The sequence below is a fragment of the Dermacentor variabilis genome, chromosome 4 (assembly GCF_050947875.1).
Source record: "Dermacentor variabilis isolate Ectoservices chromosome 4, ASM5094787v1, whole genome shotgun sequence".
Classification (NCBI taxonomy): domain Eukaryota; kingdom Metazoa; phylum Arthropoda; class Arachnida; order Ixodida; family Ixodidae; genus Dermacentor; species Dermacentor variabilis.
Window position 1 is genome coordinate 134,003,041 of NC_134571.1, and position 24,595 is coordinate 134,027,635.

A 24,595-nucleotide genomic window follows, 5' to 3' on the forward strand; every position below is an offset into this window, starting at 1 on the left:
TAAAATGGGCATTCTACGCTCTTTCAGAAGGGCAGAGTGAAAAGAACATTTCACTCTCTCCTTGCTGACAGATTGAACAACGCATTTCATTCCACTCGACATTTTCGAGAGTAAAACAATGCTTTGAAGAGTAAATCAGCCGCTTCACTCCTCCGATACCCTCTCTAGTTTTTAGAGTGTAAGGCAATGCGTGTGTGATATTGGTATGTCTCTATTCGTCATCAATCCCTTGAATGAACGTCCAAAGGTGACACAAGGGGTATGTTGCCTAAATATAATAAAATTGTGGCGGGCCGTAAATCAAAACACACCTCAGCATCCAGCGCGGGCGCTCTATGGATAGGCATGGTAACGAGCTTGGCACTAGAATATTAATTACAATGCTGATTGCTGCGAATTTTCAGCTAGTATGGTGCGAGTACAACATGCTATACTGCGTCGTGGCATCATTTGACATTGTGAGTGTCAGTGAGATCGAATTTCGCGTTTGTGCTGATGCGCACAAAAATTTCGTGGTCCTTTGCTTGCATCTGGATATGCAGCAGGTGACGCAATAAAGCTATCACCGGCATTCACAATCGTGTTCTATGTTTTCTGCAACTCTTCTTTCTTTGTTTTTCATCATCATCATCATCATTATCATCATCATCATCAGAAGCAGCAAGAGCGGCAGCAGTAGCAGCGACGGCGGCAGAGGCGGCGCCACTGCCGTTGGCGCCGCAAAGCATAATCCGCATGATACGCAAAAACATAATCCTTACTGCAGAAGCAGCAGCGGCGGCGGTGGCGACAGCAGTAGCAGCAGCAACAGCGGCGGCGGAGGCGGCGGCAGCAGCCTGCCTACGCCCACTGCAGGGCAAAGGCCTCTCTCATATTTCTCCAACTACCCCGGTCATGTGCTAATTGTGGCCATGTTGTCCCTGCAAACTTCCTAATCTCATCCACCCACCTAACTTTCTGCCGCCCTCTGCTGCACTTCCCTTCTCTTGGAATCCAGTCCGTAATCCTTAATGATCATCGGTTATCTTCCCTCCTCATTACATACCCTGCCTATGCCCATTTCTTTTTCTTGATTTCAACTAAGGTGTCATTACCTCGCATTTGTTCCCTCACCACATCTGCTCTCTTCTTATTCCTTAACGTTACACCCATCATTCTTCTTTTCATGGCTTGTTTCGTCGTCCTCAGTTTAAGTAGAACACTTTTCGTAAGCCTCTAGGTTTCTGCCCGTATGTGAGTACTGGTAAGACACATCTGTTATACACTTTTCTCTTGGGGGATAATGGCAACCTGCTGTTCATGATCAGAGAATGCGTGCCAAACGCGCGCCAGCCAATTCTTATTCTTCCGATTATTTGAGTCTCATGATCCAGATCCGCGGTCACTACCTGCCCTAAGTAGATGTATTCCCTTACCACTTCCAGTGCCTCGCTACATATCGTAAACTGCTGTTCTCTTCCGAGACTGTTAAGCATTACTTTTAGTTTTCTGCGGATTAATTATTAGACCCACCATTCTGCTTTTTCTGTCCATATGAGTGAGCATGCATTGAAATTGGTCCCTTGAGTTAGAAACCAACGCAATATTATGAGCGACTCGCCAGTTACTAAGGTATTCTCTATTAACTCTTATCCCCAACTCTTCGCAATCCAAGTCTCTGATTACCTCCTGTAAACAGCTGTGAATAGCATTGGAGAGATCGTATCCTCCTGCCAGACGCCCTTCTTTATTCTGATTTTGTTGCTTTCTCATGGAGGACTACGGTGGCTGTGGAGCCTCTACAGATATCTTTCAGTATTTTTACATACGGCAAGTCTACTCCCTGATTCCGCAATGCCTCCATGACTGCTGACGTTTCGACTGAATGAAACGCTTTCTCGTAATCAATGAAAGCTATATATAAGGGTTGGTTATATTCTGCACATTTCTCTATCACCTGGTTGATAGCGTGAATATGGTTTATTGTTGAGTAGCCTTTACGAAATCCTGCCTGGTTCTTTGGTTGACAGAAGTCTAAGGTGTTCCTGATTATATTTGCGATTACCTTGGTAAATACTTTGTCGGCAACGGACAGTAAGCTGATCGGTCTATAATTTTTCATGTCCTTGGCGTCCCCTTTCTTACTTTTTTCCTTCAGTAACATGTAAATTAATGAAACTACATGGTTACATTAAGAACAGGTAAACAATACCGATATTTTTTTTTGCTACATAACAATGTTAACGTGATCCTTGTAGTGGTGATAAACTATGTTACAATTTATATTTGCTGAGCATCTCACTGTGCATTGTATTCATAATATAACTGATACCTGAGCCTTACATTTATTACCACATTGTTATGCTGATGCTTTATTACGTTATGGTAATTTCTCCTATTTTATGCTTACCATACTGTTTGCTTGCATGTCGTACTTTTTCCTTAAGGGATGACTTCGTACGAAAGCATGTCTATAACGGGGCCGATTGCTGCTTTCGCACTGTTGCCGACCACCTGCTCTCGGGACCTCCATGTTTCCCCGGGATCATGTCATATCGGGAACCTATATGTAAGTCTTATTTACATATAGTAAGTTAAGTATCAGTTATATTGTGAATATAATGCACGGTGAGATGCTCAGCAAATATATATTGTAACATATTTTATCACCACTACAACGATCATGTTAACATTTTTATGTAGCAAACAAAATATCGGTACTGTTTACCTGTTCTTAATGGAACCATGTAGTTTCAATAATTTACATGTCACTGAAGAAAAAAAAGTAAGAAAATTAAGTCTGTGTTGACATCGGAAGTTTTTGGACGTGATGAGTTTTGGCGACGAATGCGCCACGCAACTACATTGTTTCTTGTGAAGCACGTCTGATTTTTTTTTTTTGGCGGTAAAATGTCGGCCACCTACAACCAATGACCGAGCATTAAGAACCGCAAGGAAGCAAAAAAGGGCTCTTCGCTCTAAAATTGCATGTATATTGTGCTCTGAACGTCTGGTGAGCTTATTGGGATACTTTCCTCGATATACTAAAATGGCTGTAATATTTTAGAGATGGCGCAGTCACAGTGTAAGTGACGCCTCGTAGAAAAGTATTTAGCACGGTCTGCGAACTACTGCACTTCAGATCTACTGGATCACATTTAGGCGAAATACGTTTGACCTCGACCACCAACGAGACATTAAAGTTGTCTCGCCAAATGGTAAATCTGAACGACATATTGAGAATTTAAGAGCGAGAAACGAAGTCGCCGTTGTGAGAAGAGCAACAATCTGTCATCAAGGTCAGCTCGAGCTTTCCCTGATCAGTGATATATCACAGCTGCAGTTCAGTGGTTTTTACATCGATCAAGTATCATAAGAGCACATGACCGCTCTACACACATTACAAATAGGTTGCACTCATGTGATCACACATAAAAATCGCAATAGCAGGTTACACATACAGCAAGTGATCACGGAAGGCAGCCATCGGCATCACTATGCCCTCTATGCTCTCTCTATTCATCTTATATGGTCTTGTCGTAATTGGTAAGTTGTAACACTGACCAGAGCCTCTGATTTCAGACAGACAGTTTGGTTTAGTATGAATCCCTGAACAACAAGGTTCTCATCAATTTTCAGGCATGACCAGTACGGTTTGGGTACAATTGCGATGGGATAAAATCTCTATCACTAAGCTCGGACGTTATAACAGCGTTCTATACGTTAAAGCATCGTGCTCTTAATGTAGTATTTCGATAACTTAGTGAGCACCCACAATGTCAGTGTTTCAACAGAACTTAGATAGCCGAAGTACCGCCTATTACGCTCACGTATTTAATTTGACTTGACTTGTTGTAAAGCTGACACGATTAAATTTATTTATGCTCCTACCATTTGGTATTACCTTGTAAAGGCGTGCCTATAAAATAATAGGCGCACTTAAAACAAATAGGAATTAATTCGCCGGTTTCCTCCCATGCCAGTAGGCACGTTCTTCAGATGTCCACCTGCTGTGGCGGCTTAGTGGCTAAGACATTGCGCTACTACGGACGTGGTCGCGGGATCAAATTCGCAAAGAGGCATTTTAGTTAGAGCGAAATGTAGAAACGCCTATACAGCGTGCTCGCAATCTACCTTAAAGAACCCCAAATGGTCAAAAATAATCCTTAGTCCCCTATGCATAATAATAATAAAGTGCATATATATATATATATGTATATATATATATTCCTATGTTCTGCGGTGGGCTTGCGCTTTCTCTTTGGCATAGTGGCATCTTTAAGTGCAAGCTCAATTTGTTTTGCACTGAGCACGCACGCTTCAACACTGGTATTCTGTACACCGATTTTTTTCATCAACAACTACACACACTTTTACTTTGTAGTTCGTATGACGCGCACATATCGTAGTGCTCTTAATTTACCATGTCCAGCGCACCGTTCGAAGTGCTCAACACTGGATAATATATTGCATGAAGCAGACGCACACCCGCTCGTGTGCTTACCCGGCACGCAATTCTCAAAACTACGTTTAATTTTATCCCTGCCTCAAACGCAATGTCAAGCGAACCGCCCATTTGTTTGAGACGGATTTTCTTAGCTAGATGTCAAGAGCTTTTGCATTTCGGGGTGCAAAAATTTTACAATATAGCTGTTAAACCTCGCTCGGTTTCTCTTGACGTGCGCAGCGCCACCGATCTGGGGGAGAGAGAGCTGAGAGAGGGAAAGCAGAATATAAATATAGCATCGCGCAGCGTAGCAGTGCAGCGAGGGTGCGTGGAGCTTAAAGGGAGAGAAGGAGCGGCATGCACTCGAGCGAAGAACGCGGCCCATTTGCGTGCCCTCTCCTGTGGCGCGTGGCAGGGGGATCAGGCGAGAGAGGAGGGCCGTTCTTCTGCGGCGGGTACTGGTGTGCCCCTATATGCTCCTCGCACACCACACCGTGGAGACTGGAGAAAACTGCGACGTCGACTACGGCGTTGGCCACGCGAATCGCGGACAATGTAGTAGACACCTCTGACGCCGTAGGGACGCGTTGCCGGCTTTCGTGTGTTTTGTGCGCGGTTCAGCACTACTTTACTTGCCTTCACCCAGCTCTGCTGATCTCTGGTGTTTGCGATAGCAGAGCCGCGCATAATTATTTTCCTGCCGTGCTTGCTTAGTGGCTATAGTGTTGGGCTGCTAAGAATGAAGTCGCGGGATTGAATCCAGGCCACGGTAGCCGTATTTAGATGGGGGCGAAATGCGAAAACGCCCGTGTACTTAGATTTAGGTGCACGTTAAGGTACCCCAGGCGGTCCAAATTCCCGGAGTCCTCCGCTACAGCGTGCCTCATAATCAGATAGTAATATTGGCAAGTAAAGCCGTATACTTTAATTTGAAAGATTTTTACTCAGCCATGAAATCAGCTGTATGTGCGCATCCCTCAGTTCTCATCAATAAAGATTTCTGCTACCACGCTGATACAGTTTGCGTCATAGGCAGCCGTCAAGGCTTGGGAGAAGAATGCGCACGTGGCGGGATGAAATCCCAGCCACGACTGCCTCATTTCCATGACGGTGAAATGCAAATAACGGCCGTTTACCTTGAATTGGGTACACGGTAAAGAATCCCGGGGGGGGGGGGGGGGGTCGCAATTAATCCGGAGTTGCCTACTACGACGTGCCTCATAATCAGTGAGTGGTTTGTCATATGACAGTCCAGTACATATGATCAATGTGCAATATCTAAAGAAAGCAACGTGCTTCGACGTGGTAGGTTTGACGTAGCGACAAGCAGCTAAGTGGAGGACGCCTGAATTGAAAAGCGTCACGCGGACGGTGCTAAATTTGTGGGAGATTGACAAGAACCGACCGTTATGAGCTTGGCTGTGCGCTCAACATTGGTGCTAGGAGGACGCAGTTTACTATGGAAACACTGGAGACAGTTTTATCGCCAAAGGCGCTGCCGGGTACGCATTCGCCAGACTAAATTGGGCATGCAGCATATGTCCTAAGAGATTTGAGATTTCCTATCAAATTCACCTCAAACCTATAGCTTCAAAGTTTCTAACTTTATGTTATTAGCGGTAGAACGCAGTAATTGTACAATGAACTTTTGAACAATACTGGTAATTTGCTGGTCATAATTTGGCAGTAACTCGAATCGATTTTGATTCTTCTGTAAATTTCTTTCTCATGATCTGTGTCCAAGTATAGCAATCCGCTGAGATATACACTCCTGCACTGATTGAAAAAGCTCAGTACCAAATAAGAAATCTCGTGTTCTTGTCTTGAGTTTTCAGCACTGATATTATTATATTATTCAAACCTATTATTGAAATTTCTCGGCTAAATTTCTCAATAATTTCTTGCCACTCACCTGCAGCCTTTATTTTACCAATTCTCACATGCAAACCGCTGCTTGCTGCGACGTAACTAATTGATGCTCATACATAAGATATTAGACTGCATACCTAGACCTTGAATAGGTCTAGGTATGCAGTAAAGAATTACTACGATTTGAACATATCGAAATAAACTCCTTTTGATTAAGAGGAAATGTGACTTCGCTTGTGTCCTCGCTCCCTTTGCGCATTAGTATATAAAATGCAGTGAACAGCATTGCAGAGATACAGTCATGCGTACCTGAGTGTTCCCTTATACTATTCTTTCCACTTTTCTTCTGGAAACATAGGGTAGCTACGATATATTTATAAATCAGGCTAATATGTTCAACTATTCTTGCATGCCTTGAGCGCGCAATACTTCCATTAGTGCAGGCATCCTTACTGAATGGAAAGCTTCCCTAATGCGTGAGCATGAATAGCGTAAAAGTATATATATATATATATATATATATATATATATATATATATATATATATATATATATATATATATATATATATATATATATATATATATATATATATATAGTAGTTCACAGCGATTGCGACGGAATTACCTTCCCAGGGCAGCGAATGGCTCCCGACAAAATGCCCAGTTCCTTTTAGTCGCCCTTCACGTCCGTGTTCTTCTTAAGATCAGCACTCACAACAAGTAGTAAAAATAGACATATATCGTATAGACACTCGGCTCATCAACTTGAACAATTTATATGTTTGTTTCCTTTTTTTCTTTTGTTGCCAATGCGCCACAATACGTGGTAGAAATTCGACATTGCTTACCTTCTTAGAAGAAAACTCTCTTTATTATCAGTTGTCTTCCCAAAATCATAACACCTATCAGTCTTCAGCGCCCGACATGGAAGCTTTATGCTCACATCGTACGGCCATGTTTTCCAGGAAAGCTTTCAGGCACGGGAACGCTTTTGTGCAACATGAATCAGTGCGAAGGGACGAAGCCCTGAACAAGTAAAAGAAAAAACGCGACAGGACGGATACTTCTGTCGTAGTTATTTGCTTGTTCAAGATGAACCAACTCGCTTAAATCAAGCTGTTAGCGCTTTTATGTTTTAAGCAATATTGTCAAAAACTCAGTTAGTCAAGTTCAACCCTTGCATATGATCTTTACTTAAGTTCAATAAGTTCACGCACTACAATCGCAATAAATTACCTTTTCTTTTCAAAGCATACATTTGCTCGACATTTAATACATATGCAAAAATATTAGGACAGCCTTTTGAATTGTTATTATTGGTAAAGAAAAACTCGATTCGTTATGTTGGAAGGCATTACTAAGTAAATGCCACACTTTTTTGTGTGCTTTGGCGAAGTAGCTACTTAACTCCATTATCTTTTGCTATAAGTGTATCGAACTAACGAAGCCTACAGACTTTTCGCACGCTGCGCACGTTACAACAAAGCTATTTATTTTGAATTTGAACGATATTACATATTGTTGACTACTTAAAAGTTAAGTTGTGACCTCATCTTTATGTTTACCAACAGTTAACAGTATAGAAGAGTGCAGTCACCCAAGGACCACATGCCTTGCTAGGGATGTGTGTGGCCTTCTTGGTGGCACAAATCGAGGCCCCTGCTTTCGAGGCGTCTGTTGTGACAAAAGTAGGTGACTCTGTCCTCGCTTCCTTTTTGGTAATTTTACAACAATCATTACCATTTTTTTGCCTTCATAAAGGTGTCTACATGATCCGTAACTTGAATGAAGAATGTATAGTTTGTTCATGAAACTGTCAATATCATAGTTGTGCAGCACGTATTTTCTTGGTTCTCAAGCCGGTAGAGTTTTTCAAACATTTTACAATTACTTTTGATGCAGCTCACATCAGTGCAAAGCAGTGCACAACTCGACGCACCACGTGTATGGCAAGGAAGGCGTGCACGCTTTTGAATGGCAAGATTCGTGGAAAGTGTTTTAGAGGTGTTTGCTGCAAAAAACGTAAGTGGCATTTTTGCCATCTTTCGATGGCACTTCACAGTCTCTGTACAAACGGTATTTGTAGCTACAAAACATAAATACAAAATTGTTCCACGTGAGCTTTTTGAGTTTGCTTTGCACTTTAGGATATGAGTGATAGTAGATACTATGCTTTAAGAAAACAATTTAGTCCATGATTACTATCTCAGTAACAGAGAAAATCATTATTTAAACGCGGCTGATACCTGATGCGGCCATTCCTAGCGTAAACTGCTTTCTTGTTGTAGGCTCACTCCGCACTAAATCTATCAATAAAGAAGCGTCTATCCCGGGCTGTAACATGCATTGTCAACTACTGCATTCGAAACAAGTTCCCAAGGCTTCACGTAATAGGAAGTGGGTGATGAAGTAATATCACGCTGAATATGGGTTGGAACACGAGAATCCGTTTGTGTGTGTGTGCCTGTGCGCAGGCGCTGCTATACGGGCATACATGCCGGTAAGGCTGCATGACAACGCCCACACAGACAGTAGCTGACCATCGTTCCGATTACTGGTAGCAACCTGTTTGCAAGGAAAATGACTTTTGTCTTTCTTATTATTAAAAAAAACTGATGGGCGTATGCCCTTGTTCCAACTCGTATTGAACACGATAGTACATTAAGAATGTACGTGATGATGCTGGTAGCGCAAGCACATTATAGGCATTGATAGCGCCATTTCTGTTAAAGCGCTACGCCGCATCACTACATCTGGTAGCATTAGTCCTTTACCTGGTATGCGCTTATCTGATATATGTGGCGATATGTTGACGGAATATTAGACACTATATGCTGGCTTCATAAGGAATGAACAACTGAAAAAATTAAACTTAAGAAGACATTGCAGTGATCCGGACATTAATGACGCTGTTGCTGATTATAGAAAACTGCTGCCGAATTAATCAGTTTAGCAACTGGCTTATTTTTTCCACAACAATTCAATTTTAACAGGTTAAGTGTTTCCTCATTTTCAATAAATTCGATCTCCGTGGCATTTGCAGTTAGGATGCGGCAGTTGGGTAAATTTTGCAACATTCGTGAAACACTCTTTACGCTCTAGAGCACTGAAATACGTGTTTTATTACGAAAGTCGCATTTAACCCACCTACTCGTAGCAACGCCTACATGTTATCAATACTGTTTCCCTAATTTTAGCCGATGATGCACTCTGTGAAGCTTAGAGTTTTCACAACACACTGCCAAACGTAACGTAAAATTGCAATGAAACGTGGTAATTCAGTCAAACTCACGTGAAGATTGTTTCAGGGACCATTTATTTATTAAACTGACAACTGGAATATGCGGAGCACCCTTTGTTTTAGTCAAAAAAGCTGTTTTACATACGGCAGCCATGGCTCTTAGTAACACGGGCGAGCAGCCTCTGGGCAAAGTCTTGTACACACAAATACCTACGTTAGTGCACGGATTGATGATCATGGCTGTAGCACAATTGAGACTGCATCACACGCGTTAAGCGAAAGATTGTGCGTTCTGTTTCCACCAGCGACAAGTAATCGTTTTTACCCCATATCATTTGCCTTTTTCTTCATTCTTTTCTACATTTCACTTCCAATCAAATCTAGTTACCTCTACGATTTCCTTGACTTCAATGTCTTCTGAATTTTACAAACTTTCGCTCGATGCTTCGGTCAATTCAATATTTTTTTTAACTTTGTGACGGCCGATGCGCCGGAAGCGTTTTGTGTAAACTCATTGTGCAGCCCGATGTGCATCACGTGTGGTCGCAAAGCACTAGTATCGCACCCGCAACCCCAGCTCCGCGACACTGGCAGTTTAAGCCGTGCTATGAGAAATCAATTTGGAGCTTTATTTGTTTGGGACACTCAAGTTATCTATACTCGCAAATTAGCCTGTAAAAAAATATTAAGCACGGGTTCCTCTTTTTTTGTTTTTGAGGGAATGTTAACGAGAGAAAGAATGATGGAATATCTGGGCTGCAATGCTATCACGCAGGTAAAGTAGAACAAATACAATGTACACATATCTTTTTCTCCCCCAAGAGCTGTATTTGCAAGATTTGCAGTTATGGCATTGGTAGCTTGGGAAGAAGCTCGCTTTTACCATTTTCCCAGATGCTGTCCCACTATACTTCAAATACGTTTCGGAAAATATTTTCTTCTTTTTTTGCTGAATATGCTTATTCTCTGTGTGTTTGAAATATTTCGAGGAAACAATAGGAGTTTCATTGAAAATTACAAGGAGTTGCGCAGAATTTCCATTCACTTACACATAAAAAGATTATTTAATTTTCATACTGACTGACATATTACATATTCAAACCGTACGGGTATTGTCGGTACATTCAACCATCTTACGAATGAGTTAAGAACATGAATTTGTGATGTTAAACCTTTCGAAATTCACGACTGGCCCGTCTGTGGTATTTGAGCACGCAACTTGTCTTCTTAGGTAAATAAGTGATACACCTCATGTAAATCTCATGTAAACACGCGGTCTAATTAAACGGATGAATGTTGGGCCAAACTGTAAGTAGTACATAAAATAAAATGGAGTGCCCAAGCCTCTGGTTTGCGTTTTTCGGCGGGTCACCTTTTACGTGTTTTTAAGGCTGGCACACAACACCAAAAGTTATCTGTAGAGGACGTTTCCTGCACCTCTGTTGCTTCTTATTTGCGACTGTTTAGGGGGTTCTCCCCGACAGTGATGAACAGGTGGGCGCGGTGCCCATACAGGAGGTACCATTCATGTTTAAACCAGAGGGATGCCTTCGACATATGTAATAAATATCTGATAATGCATAAGTAAGATAGGCACCCTGGTATATTTCGTGCAGTACGATGTTCTCTTCTACACATCACTAACAAAGGTGGCGAAAATAATAACGCTACTTCTCACGCACTTGTATACTTTTTCCGCATGCACAGAAAAGAAGAATTCTTGCGAGGCGTTTGGAGGCGTGTGTCGACCCGTGAACTACACCTGCAATAGCTTGAGAGAAACAAGTAAAAAGTGCGGAAGAAACAAGAAGTGCTGCGTATGGGTGAAATAAACGAATATTCTCGACCTCACACCGTCCACACTGCTGAAAATTCATCAAAGTAGCCATGGAATATTGACACAGGCACAATACATTGCTCAACGTCAACTTTCCATATATATTTATCCAAGAAAACAGATGTTTGAAAAATAAAGAATGAGAGTAAAGAAACCCTTTCTTGGTCCGTTAACTTGTGGCGTACGGAATCATGCAAATTGCTAATATCTAGAAATTTACAGTTTTTTGCTGTGCAACACTGACTTGATTAGAGCGGTGAGCTGCTCACTCTAACACGTTTCGAGCCTTGCTAAAAAGGCTCTCCGCAATGACCATTCCCTCTTTTATAATAAACACGTGCGGCTTACACTTACTTTCGGTGCCAGCTCCGCTTGCGATGTTGGTAGAGTTTGCACCAAAGTGTTAATTTTGTCTTTTGGTTGACCACTTATTAAATTTTTAACTGGGGTAGTCTATCGGAGGACAATAAAGTTATGCCGACATGTTTACAGCGGAGAGACACGGCAGGATTCAATGCTGGACACAAAGTGCACTTGACTGGCGAGCATTGTCATCAGTTTGTAATTTGCGTGCGTCGGCGCCCTTCTTGTGTCCTCGAACATCATAACGCTTCCGCTGTTCAAAATTAGCTGGCAAACTGGGCAGTCTTTGTGAACAAAACAAAGGGAAAACACAAGCATAGATAGTCGCGTTTGAGCGTTCACGCTGGCCAAGAAAACTTCGGCGGACACTAACAAACGTTAAAAAAATCACGCATGGTGAATGAACTGCTCAGAATATACGCGATAAGATGGAATTGCGGCCCCTTGTACGTATCTACTCAAATCGCGTACACTAAAGAAACTGCGCTGCAGTGAATATCCTGATGCCACCTACGAACACGGCAAGAAATGACAATCGTGAAAACTTTTTGCTCTTATAGACGAGGGAATGCTGAGGCACGAAAATGTGGAGTGGCTGGCCCTGTTAAAATAGAGAGTATTCCGATAATAGCATCGCAGAGCAGCGGATTGGCTGTGTAGGCGTGTGGAATTACACGGGCGTTTGTGTCATCTTTGGTGCATTTGTGGGCCTTTTCTATTTGTCCATAGTTTTGTGCTGTGTGATCAGATAAGACTGTCGGCCCGCGTTACTTATATTTGTTATTATTCACAGCGGGCGCTTTCTAAAGCAAATGTCTTCTCAACGTTTCGTATATCTGGGTTTGTACCTCCCTCTAAACATAACCGACATAGCAAGCGTGTTACAGCACTATCATTGGGTTACATATTTGCAAATTGTAGCGCTTGGCTATTTGTCAGACGCAGAACTTAATAATACATATGGTAAGTCCTCGAAAACGATGAAGCTGGGAAGCTTTCTCTTTTCTCTATCGTCACTGAAACTAAGCATCGAATTTTCCTCCCGCAAATAATTTTGCTAAATATTGTGGTAAGTAATTTCTACCAGAATGAGACAGCAATGTCACAGTGCCACCATGCGCTCATATTCATCATCGACTACATGCGGGGCTTTCGACCGACATTGTCAGATCGTGACTGGAAGCTTACCATAATCATTAAAAATAAAGGTGTACAGTCAGTGCATTCTACTTGTGCTGGCATATGGGGCAGAAACTTGGAGACTGACAAAGAAGCTCGAAAACAAATTAAGGACCCCGCAAAGAGCAATGGAACGAAGAGTATCAGGCATAACGTTAAGAGGCAGGAAAACAGCGGTGTGAATCAGAGAGCAAACAGGGATAGCAGATTTTCTAATCGATATTAAGAGAACGAAATGGAGCTGGGCAGGTGATGTAATGTGTAGAATAGATAACCGGTAGACAATTAGGGTTACAAAATGGGTGCCGAGAGAAGGGAAGCGCAGTGGAGGGCGGCAGAAGACTAGGTGGGGCGATGAAATTAAGAAATTCGCAGGCGCAAGCTGGAATCGGTTGTCGCAAGACAGGGGTAATTGGAGACCGTAGGGAGGTGCCTTCGTCTTTTAGTCGGCAGAAAATGGGCTGCTGATGATGATCATGGTAATGATGATGATTATCATGGTAATCATGATGAGGAAGAGGACACACAGTACCACCCACGCGCCCCTGCAGAAATGCCGGTCATCATCATCAACCTGGTTACGCCCACTGCAGGGCAAATGCCTCTCCCATACTTCTCCAACTGCCCTGGTCATCTACTAATTGTGGCAATGTTGTTCCTGCAAACTTCTTAATCTCATCCGTCCATCTAACTTTCTGCCGCCCCCTGCTACACTTCCCTTCCCTTGGAATCCAGTCCGTAACCCTTAATGACCATCTGTTATCTTCCCGCCTCATTACATGTGCTGCCCATGCCCATTTCTTCTTCTCGATTTGAACTAAGATGTCATTAATGCGCGTTTGTTCCCTCCCCCAATCTGCTCTTTTCTTATCCCTTAACGTTACACCTATCATTCTTCTTTCCATAGCTCGTTGCGTCGTCCTCAATTGAAGTAGAACCCTTTTCGTAAGCCTCCAGATTTCTGCCCTGTACGTGAGTACTGGTAAGACACAGGTGTTATACACATTTCTCTTGAAGGATAATGGCAACCTGCTGTTCATGATCTGTGAATGCCTGCAAAACGCACCCCAGCCCAGCCTTATTCTTCTGATTATTTCAGTCTCATGATCAGGATCCGCGGTCACTACCTGTCCTGAGTAGATGTATTCCCTTACCACTTCCAGTGCCTCGCTGCCTATGGTAAACGGCTGTTCCCTTCCGAGACTGTTAAACATTACTTTAGTTTTCTGCAGATTAATGTTTAGACCTACCCTTCTGATCTGCCTCTCCAGGTCAGTGAGCATGCATTGCAATTGGTCCCCTGAGTTACTAAGCAAGGCAATATCATCAGCGAATCGCAAGTTACTAAGGTATTTTCCATTAATTCTTATGCCCAATTCTTCCAAATCCAGGTCTCTGAATACCTCCTGTAAACACAATGTGAATAGCATTGGAGAGATGGTATCTCCCTGCCTGACGCCTTTCTTCATTGGGATTTTGTCGCTTTCTTTATGGAGGAGTACGGTGGCTGTGGAGCGGCAATAGATATCTTTCAGTATTTTTACGTACGGCTCGTCTACACCCTGATTCCGCAATGCCTCCATGACTGCTGAGGTTTCGACTGAATCAAACGCTTTCCCGTAATCAATGAAAGCTATATATAAGGGTTGGTTATATTACGCACATTTCTCTATCACCCGATTGATAGTGTGAATATGGTATACTGTTGAGTAGCCTTTACGGAATCCTGCCTGGTCCTTTGGTTGACAGAATTCTAAGGTGTTCCTGATTCTATTTGCAATTACCTTAGTAAATACTTTGTAGGTGACGGATAGTAAGCTGATCGGTCTGTAATTTTTCAAGTCTTTAGCGCCCCTTTCTTATGAATTAGGATTATGTGAGGGTTCTTCCAATATTCCGGCACGCTCGAAGTCATGAGGCATTGCGTATACAGGTTGGCCAGTTTTCTAGAACAACCTGCTCACCATCCTTCAACAAATCTGCTGTTACCCGATCCTCCCCAATTACCTGCCCCATTTGCATAGCTCTCTAGGCTTTCTTTACTTATTCTGGCTTTACGTGTTGGATTTCCAATTCCTCTAGACTATTCTCTCTTCCATTATCGTCGTTGGTGCCACTGGTGCTGTATAAATTTCTATAGAACACCTCAGCCACTTGAGCTATCTCATCCATATTAGTAATGATATTGCCTGCTTTTTCTGCCGGTCAACAGCTGCCTTTATGTCGCGTTTGCCGGTTTCAAATAGTTGAAAACCCAAGGTTCGGCTGCTGAATAAAAGGCGCCGCGGAATATCTGCTCCTCTAAGTGGTATTTCGGAGGCTATTATGGAGAATTTCATCCATGGGAGGCTTTGTACTATGCCTTCCCGCGAGTAGGAAACAAAGTTTTGTGACGCATGCGTATGCCGTGCACGAAATTTAGACGCACTGTCGCTGTGCCGCCCCCTTCAGTTATGTCACAACTCAACTCTCATGGTGTCGAGCTGAAATGGCAGGATTTTGATATGTGCCTCTGTCATTTTAATGCGCATCAACTTAGAAACAAGGTCCCTGTGCAATTATACGAACTAAAAAATAATAAATAAGCTGGAATATCGTCAACGCTGTGACTGAGCTCGAACGGTTGTAATGCGGGTCGAGGCTATATGCTATAGGATTGCCCTACACAAACATGCTAATTTGATAAAATATACATTTCGCTTCTGTGGGCTTCGGTAAATAGAGCGCATGTATCCCTATTTTTCGCGATCATACGCAATTCTGCTGAATGAAAGAGAACCATGTTGCCGCAAATTTTTCGGCAATCACTTTTCAAAAGCAAGGTATAGCGTCCTATCACATGTTTAAACACTACTTCTTATCTACATTCTCCAAAGCTCATGCTGTAACTTGATGTCGGTAAGCCAACAGTAGATTTTGTGTCACTTGCCTTTTCAGCAACACGTTCTGCAGAATAGCTTTCTATGAGAGTTCCTTTGATGCGTGTGTGACTTCATTATAAATACTTATTTTATGTCTTGTAACTTTGTGAGCATAATAGTTTTTAAGTAAAAAGCAATAAAAATTCTGCGAATTGTCTACTTATGCGTAAGGATTGTTTGCCTCGGCTGTGAATTCGCTTTTGCAGTTTTGCTGACTTTCTTTTCCTAGCTAATGCGCGTCTCCCCATAGCCGTGCCGGTTGCTAAGAATGCTTAGGCTTTGGTAGACATTTCTCTGAATTTCTCGGAGCTCTCTCCAAAACCCGGCAATCTTCAATTTGTCCAGCCCCCAATGTTAACTTGGCCCTCCCCAAATTTCAACTTCGCCTATCCCCAAGTATAAGTGTGCCCGCCCCTAAATTTAAAGTGGCGTCATGCCAACTTTACATTCGCCCGCCGACAAATTTCAAGTTGGCACACCTCCCAATTTAGGTTGACCCACCCCAAATTTTCATGTTGGCGCTCCCCCGAATTTCAGTTGGCCCACCCCCAAATTTATGTTGACACACCTCAAAATTTCAAGTTGGCCCAACCGAAAATTTCATTTGGCAGACTCCCAAGTTTCAACTTGGGCCCACCCTAAATTTAAGCTGGCCCACTAACAAAATTAAGTTGGGTCACCTCAAATTTCAGGTTGGCACAACCCCTAATTTAAGTTGGCCGACCACAATATTCAGTTGGCCCACCCAAGATTTGGACTTGGCCCACCTAAACATTTCAGTTGGCCCACGTTAAAATTTCAGGTTCACCCACCCCAAATTTAATTTGGCCCATGTCCAAGGGAGCTATAACGTAAAACTATTCTAAACTTTTCTATTCCAATTCGGCAATCAGCCCACCGCGATTGGTCAAAATATTTTTGGGACCACTCCCTCTTCACCTGTCTGTCAGGCGACGTCACGATAACCGCGATAGCTCCGCATCGATATGACGCGTACACACTGATTATGCGTAATTTGACCGAACGAAATAAAAATAGTTGTTTCTGACTCGACACCTTTTTGCCATTAGCCCTCGGCGATTCGCCAAAAGTTTTCGGGCTGCATTCACCTGACGCGACGTCAAGAAACCTCAAAAACTTGCCACGTCAAAGTGACGCGTACACGTTAAAGATGCATTAATATGCCGAACAAAACTAACTATTCCACTGAATAGGCGCAGGCTGCCCCATCCCGAAAGGAATAAATAATGGCTGCCGCCGATCGCTCCGGCATTGGCTACTAACCCCTGCCGGAGAGCAAGGGTTTATTTGCGTGTATTAAAACTTCTTCCGTGGCCGTGTAACGTTTCCAGAACTTTCGGCACGTTTGCAACCTCGCTCTGCCCATTCTTCTTTGCTGAGGATATGTTTTAGCGTCATTCCTAAGCTTCCGTTGCATGCCGCCGCGACTGTGGACGAGCCACCGCAAGCTTAGTAAGAGAAAGCGCACCAATCGCAGACGTCGGTACCCCCCTCTTCATCCGGTTATCGATATTCAGTGCAGTAGCTCGGCCCCATCGAATCCCTCTCCACTTGAGCATGCTTCTCGCTTTTTGTGAGTCAATTAATTAATACAAGCGGCTCAGTGCAGGCAATGTTATTCGTTTTTCAAGCAAACAAACATAACCTCCTATGAACGAGGAGAGCGTTTGATTGGTCTGTTCAGACAACCCTGCGGGTGACCGGCCGATGCTTGCGTGGGCGGTTACGCCAATTTGACGTCAGGAGATTGGAATAAAGACATATTGGAATAGTTTCACGTTATACAGCCCCAAATTTCAAGTTCGGCCACCCCCAAATGTTGAGTTGCCACCCCTCCCCCCCCCTAGTTTAGGTTGCCACGCCCCATATTTCAAGTTTGCCCACCGACAAATTTCAAGTTGGCCCACCGCTACTATAAGCTTCCCGATGCATTTTCTTAGGAGCCCTCCGTATCTCTATGTGTAGTCTTGTTTATTTTTTTGCTTTAAGCTGCTCCAGATCGCTTGTAAGCTACCACTCATCTACATTTCGACTATCATAACGATTAATTGTCTTAACTTTGGAAATTACGCATCTTTGCGCACATACAAGGCATTACACTTCTCACGTAACAGGGCTGGGGAGCTCGCCAAAGTATGCTTACGCATTAAAAGTTCGGCAGCATGTTACACTCCTCTAACACGTGAAGGCGAAAGCCTGTTGCGATTTGGTTATGCATTAGGTTATGGGATCAGAGAGGTCAGAATTCTTGCTAGTCGCAATGTGAAATAAACGTTTCGCAAGCCGTTGTCTGCGAGCTTCGGCCTCCTCTCTATGTTGCCGCCTCACATCCTTGCGTTGCTGATTTCCCAGTTCGGCTTCTTGAGCTCGTTTTCCACGCTTAGCTGCAGCTTCGGGCGTTCCTATAGCGGGGTCATACTCGCGCCAACGACGTTTCTCTTTCGCTTTAGGTTGCATCCTCTCAGCTGGGGAAAGCAGAACACGCAGTCGAACACCCTGCTGCCGCCGCTTTGCAAGTCGCACCTCATTTCTTGCTTGGCGAGCCTCCTCGGCCATAGCGTGCTTCTGAGGGTGGGTGTGCATGCCATGCTTTATTGATGGTTCCGATGCTTGTTTTGAAGTTGATCTCCGTTGAAACATATGCTGTGATCAGTGTTGTATGGGTGATTTGAACGAATGTATCCACTGTTCGCTTCCCTTTGTTGAGCTCTTGTAGCCCCTGCCTTAAAGGGGTATGAGACATTGTATTTTTTGCTGGCTTAGAGGGGTATGAGTGGGACTCGCTTCTGCGTAGCCCAGACAATCAAATCCTGGCTGTCCGGCGTGCCCGCGACCGGGCCGGTGGGCTAGACCTGCCAGTCCCGACGGGGGACTAGCCAGGTGCGCGACGCTTTCGTGTCCTCGCCGAACCTCTAATAAAGTTATTTCACTCACTGAATACACACGGGGGTATGAAGCATTGTATCTTTCCTTGTTTACGAGGGTACGAGCCCTTGCTGACGATGATACTTGTGCACAACTCAACTAGACACCAAGTCTTTTAGGTGTGAGCCTTGCAGCGAGACACTTAGGCGTTTGCTTTAAAAATGACATACTAGCCACTGTGGTTTTAGAGACTGGACCAGATTGTCGCTCCGGTTTTGGCTTGGTTAGGCGGAGCACGGGGAGCACTTTTGTTTAGATGGTACAGAGCATACTGTTAGGAACGAAGGTGTCTTCTTCGGTGGTAAGCACTCAAATAAGATATAAATCATTCAGATATATAAGATATAAAGCGAGACAGGCTGAACAACTTGATGCTTGCGTAACCCAATGCGGCGAGCTGCGCCATGACGGCGCAGCACAATGCATTAAAAATGCGTCAGATGAGGCCCGCATCGTTTGCTCATCTTGTTTACCCAGGTAACAACGTTGTATTCTCTATATAACTTGAGGTGGAAGTGTTTGTAATGCTCGCGACTGCACGATGAATGTCTGCTAAGCGTACTCCACAATGATTCTGCCGGGATACATGGAGATGAGACCTTTTTCAATTCGAGTACATTAGCGGTTGTTGTTTTTTTTTTTCGATCGGGTGGCCTGGTGTCGTTCACTTCCACCGGAAATCTATGTAGGAGCTAGGCTATTGTTGTGCGAGTGTGCGAGCAAGCATAAGACATCGGGAGAGGCTCAAGTTCGCTAATGTTGCCTTCCGTATATGCACCGGTATTATCTACGGCATACAAGCACGAATTGACAATCTGTGACACAAGTAACCAGAACCTATACGATAAATTAGAGCGAGGGGGGAGGGACTCCTGGAGGGCTCTCCTGGAGGAACAGTCCAGCAGGGCAGAGGAGTACGGGCGTTCCGCTGCCATCTGTTCACAGAAGTGTACGCCTCGATCACTCAAGACATTTTCGCTGTCTACCCAAAATTGCAGATACAGATAGCAGAATCGAAGAAAATTGGCCGCATGTGCCTACCATCCCTAAAAACGTCTTTAACTACTCTTCGGAAGGAGTACATCGCTTGCAATAATGATGCTTATTCACTCAAGACCGTCATTACGGCGTTGTATAAGTGCTAAACTACTACTCTCTGTAGCACCCGAAAAGTCCCGTGAGAGTGCTAAAATAAAATAAAAATAAATAAATAAGCTGCCGGGTGGTTGGTGCCATAAGTACGTATTATCAAGGGTTCCAACCTGACAGAAGCCGTTGCACCGAACACCACTGTGGCACATACTCTGTGGTTCAAGAACAGGGTCGTCCAAACATAATAAACTCAAACAGACCGTTGGAAATCATACCCCATGTTATTCAGAGGTGTGTGCACTTTACCGTTAATTGTGACCTCACAACTTATTTACAAGCGTTATGTAGCAATTTATATTGTTGCGATATGCATTATGCGGACTTTCCAGGGGAATCTTCGCAGTGGGTACGTGTCGTTTTGTGTAAAGTCCAAGTGCCATGAAATCTAACATCGCACTTCATATGTTAATTTATTCATTTTTATTTGCATGATAATGCGGACCTCATCTGGTCCAAGCAGGACCGCATGAATATAACTTGAAGCTGCGCGAAGAAGACAAGGACAGGAACCAAAAACAAACACAACAGAACGAGCGTTGGCCCAAATCAAGTCGTTGCATATAGAGATATACCGTGGGCGCGAGTGAAATTATTTGAGGGTGAACCCACAATTATGGTGGTTTGAGGCGCGACGGCTTTCTCTACGTCCTCTGCTGAGCTCACGTGAGCAAAAGCGCACCAGGGGAGGCGAGCTTCGTTTGTAGGTTTTTCGTCTATCCTGGCCTTGGCTGCGCGGTTTTCGGCGTGGCTTAGCGCAGATGCCACCCACGCGCCGTGTCCTGGCGGCAAGCTGTGGCGCATGCAAAAGCTTAGGGCGAGACGAGATAGCTGGTGGGTTTGCGCGTGCTCTGTTTCCGCGTGCTTATGTCGGTGATCCTGTAAACGCAATTTCTTCAAGACGATATAACCGAGTGACAGCATGAAGCATTCGACTGCCACTGCCGGCGCTATTTATCACGCCAGTATGAGGCCGCGAGGGCTCGTGGTAATAGAGCCAAACCTGCTCATGTTTACGTGGGCGTGCGTGGCGCCATACTTAGTAATTTGTTTAGTAGGCGAATGCTTTGTGTAATCCATAAAGCTGAAGGTAAACTACTAATCTTACTTTCTTGTATTTGTCTAGTACCTTGCTATCGGTGTTAGTGTTTCGCCTTTAGGCCGAAACTACGACTTTCTGTTTACGCAGAGCAGAAGTTCTGCGTAACCTTTCACTGGCAGATCATTGTTGGTCAACCTGCCGTTCCTATATAGGCCGACGAATAAATAAACAGCATACTGCTGAATTTACACTTTCATTTTAAGAGAGCGCAATGTTGAACCTCTTGCGCAAGATCATGCGCACATCTTTATGAAAAACAAATCGCAGTTCCGCCGGAAAGGTGCAACACCAATTGCGATAGAAAATTAGTTTTGCTATAGTTGTATTATTGTTTTCTCGCCCTTGTACTTTACACGGAACATCACGGCAACGCGGACGCCGACGACAGAAATATGCCTTCAGTGTCCATATAACAACTATCCGAACAAAAGCGAAATTTCTTTAGAAGCTAGGTTGAGGAGTCGCCTAACATATGCGGCGGCAATGTGAACACGCGCTTTGCAGAGGGTTTTGAGCAGTCTGAGCGCTCTCGTTCGTCATGCGACCTACCACCACCAGTCCACTTAAAATACGTTTCCATGATCTGGGTTAGGCACCCACAACTACCTAGTTCATGAATGCCAACTACCGCTTTTGAGGACGGATATTTTATACCATTGGATTTCTTTCAGAAGGCATTGATCCCACACAAAAGAATACTTATGAGTCAGTTGCTACTGCATTAAAATATAAACAAAAGCTTTAAACGAATATTTCATTAGCTTATCTTGAGAATGTATATGTGCATGTTGATTAAAGCATGAAACCTGTACAAGTATTTTCTAAGCACCCAATAAATCTTGACTGATATGTCCACGACCACCGAATGATGTAGGACGACACCACGGCTGGGCCGCGATATCTTTGCGCGCATCGCTGACGCCTCAACGCGAATGGAGAACGCCAAATGTTTACCTGTTATCGTGCAAGCCTCCACGCATCGCTGGTACATCAAGCGGTGGGTGAGGATTGGTCCTGACATAATTGTTATTATTGGGCCAATGGTTTGAAGCAGTAGCGTCTTCAAGATATTATACTATGAAGAGAATGCGCCTACCTGGCTTTTTTTTCAACATTCTGCAGAGTTTGAGCTTATGCTCTTGTGCTGCCTGGTATGACGCATAAAGCCAAAGGTGAAAGCAGCTGATCGATAGGAAATTCCGAGAACTTGAAGGCTTCCCGAGGCTACGCAGTTTCGCGAAGCTTTAAGTGTAGCTACCCATTTTTGGCACATCGTCTATCATGGGGCACATATTCTTCCGCCGTGCTTGCTTGTTTTAGTATTGGTTAGCGTTACCTCAATGCGCAATACACAGTAGTCAAGGCTAAGCAAACGTAAGTTCTATGGCGCTATAACGTAAAACTGTTCCAAACTTTTCTATTCCAATTCTGCAATCAGCCCTCCGCGATTGATCACGAACTTTTTTTGGACCAGCCCTACTTCACTTGTCGGTCATGCAACGTCACGAAAACCGCAATAGCTCCGCAACTGATATGACGCGTGCACACTGATTATGCATGATTTGGCTGAACAAAAGAAAGATAGTTATTTCTGATTCGACGCCTTTTCGCCATTAGTCCACCGCTATTGGTCAAAATTTTTCGGGCTGCACCCCCTTCACCTGCCTGTCACGCGACGTCATAAAACCGCAAAAACTCACCACGTCAAAGTTACGTGTACGCGTTAGAGATAGATTAATATGCAGAACAAAACTGAATTTTCTTTTCAATAGCCGCAGGCTCCTCGTTCCTTAAGGAATAAAAGATGGCTGCCGTCGATCGCTCAGGCATATACTAAAATTTTTTGCGTGCCGCGTAACGTTTTTCAGGAGTTTCGGTACGTTTCCGACCTCGTTCTGCCCACTCTCCTTTGCTGAGTATCCGTTTTAGCATCATTCTTAAGCTTCCGTTGCGTGCCGCCGCAATTTTCGAACAGCCACCGCAACCTAAGTGAGAGAAAGCGGGCAAATCTCAGACACGGGCACCACCCTCTTCATCTGGTTATTGATCTTCAGTGCAGTCGTTCAGCCACATCGAATCCCTCTACACTTGAACGTGCTCCTCGCCTCTTGTCAGCCAATTAGATAAGACAAGCCGCTCAGCATAGGCAACCTTATTCGTTTTTAAGCAAACAAAAGTGACCTCCTATGAACAAGGAGAGCGTTCCATTGCTATGTTCAGACAACCCTGCGGGTGACCACTCGATGCTTGCGTCGGTGGTGGCGCAAATTTGACGTAAGGAGGTTGGGATAAAAACTTATTGGAATGGTTTTGTGTTATATGGCCCCTAGATGCGCCAACAGTTTAGCACCCAGAGCGAAGCACCCAGCGCATGACAACTTATCCGCTCGTTCTGACTGTTTATACAATTTCTCACTTTTATTTTCGTTCAACTTTCAGCACATTCTCTAGCGAGACGTTTGCTTGCAAGATTGCATTTTGATTGGATGGGCCACTGCTTGCTAAGGTGATCGTCCTTTTCCTGCATTGGTCCTGACGAGACAAGCTTCCGTTGGCGTTTTGCTGCTTGAGCTGTTTATTTGAGTTTTCCGCATAGCTAGTCACTCCCTTCTGCGCACCTCGAAACCTTGATGTTTTTTTAAACTGTTATTATCGAAAAAGAAGAGTGAATCGAGAGCTGCCAATTTACGCAGGTAGTGTTCACGGAAACATGTGAATAATTTTCTTTCTGAAACAATTAAATAATATGCTATATTTCAGCCAAAAGAAACAAAAGAACAGATGTCGAATGAACCTCTGCAAACGCCTCGGTGAATCATTATGGATCTTCAAACCACCGTCTTAGCTTAGACGCTATGATATTGCAGTGCTAAGCCCGAGCCCGCGGTTAAGATCCCGGCCACAGGGGCCACATTTTGGTGTGAATGAAGTGCAGAACGCCTGCGTAATAAGATTTAGGTCCACTTTGAAAAACCAAGGTGCTCAAAAGTAGTACGGACTTATGGCGTGCCTCATAAAGAGGTTGTGGTTTTGTTATGTAAAACCTAACGTGTTATTTATATGTCTTCGTGCATCTTTTGCAAAGCATATCGCGCTATCAAAATCAAATGATGAAAAAAAAAGAACATCGAAATCACTGCAATGTACGTACTGACAGTTCGGAGAGAGGACGTGGCATATAGGAGAGAAGGCCATGTAAGAAACGCGCCTACATCGAAAGTGTCAGTGAGCATCGCGGTCACTTTTGACGTCAAGTGAACTAAGTGCAGAAATGGCGTTGAAATTACCAAGGTCGCTCTCCCGTACAGCAGTTGCAATCAGCACGCGAATTTCACGAGCTCAACACGCATCCAAGGAAGCTGGTAGCGTGGACACCTGTGCATATATGTCTATATATATATATATATATATATATATATATATATATATATATATATAACATCGCACTAGCACGTATCAGATGGTTAAAGAATAAAAGTATGGTCCTTTGGGCTAGTTGGTTACATACAGCAATATAGGTCATAGCGCTGGAAGAGATGGGATAGAGTGAGACAACAGGA

At 43.8% G+C, this 24,595-nt stretch overlaps 1 long non-coding RNA gene across 1 annotated transcript; it reads left to right on the forward strand.

The window, feature by feature from the left end:
- The first annotated feature begins 3,381 nt into the window (after positions 1-3,381).
- On the forward strand, positions 3,382-11,526 carry LOC142579800 (uncharacterized). Its single transcript, XR_012827453.1, has 4 exons — positions 3,382-3,525; positions 7,869-7,985; positions 8,200-8,319; positions 11,246-11,526. It is a non-coding gene; the product is annotated as an uncharacterized LOC142579800 (long non-coding RNA).
- The last annotated feature ends 13,069 nt before the right edge of the window (positions 11,527-24,595 follow it).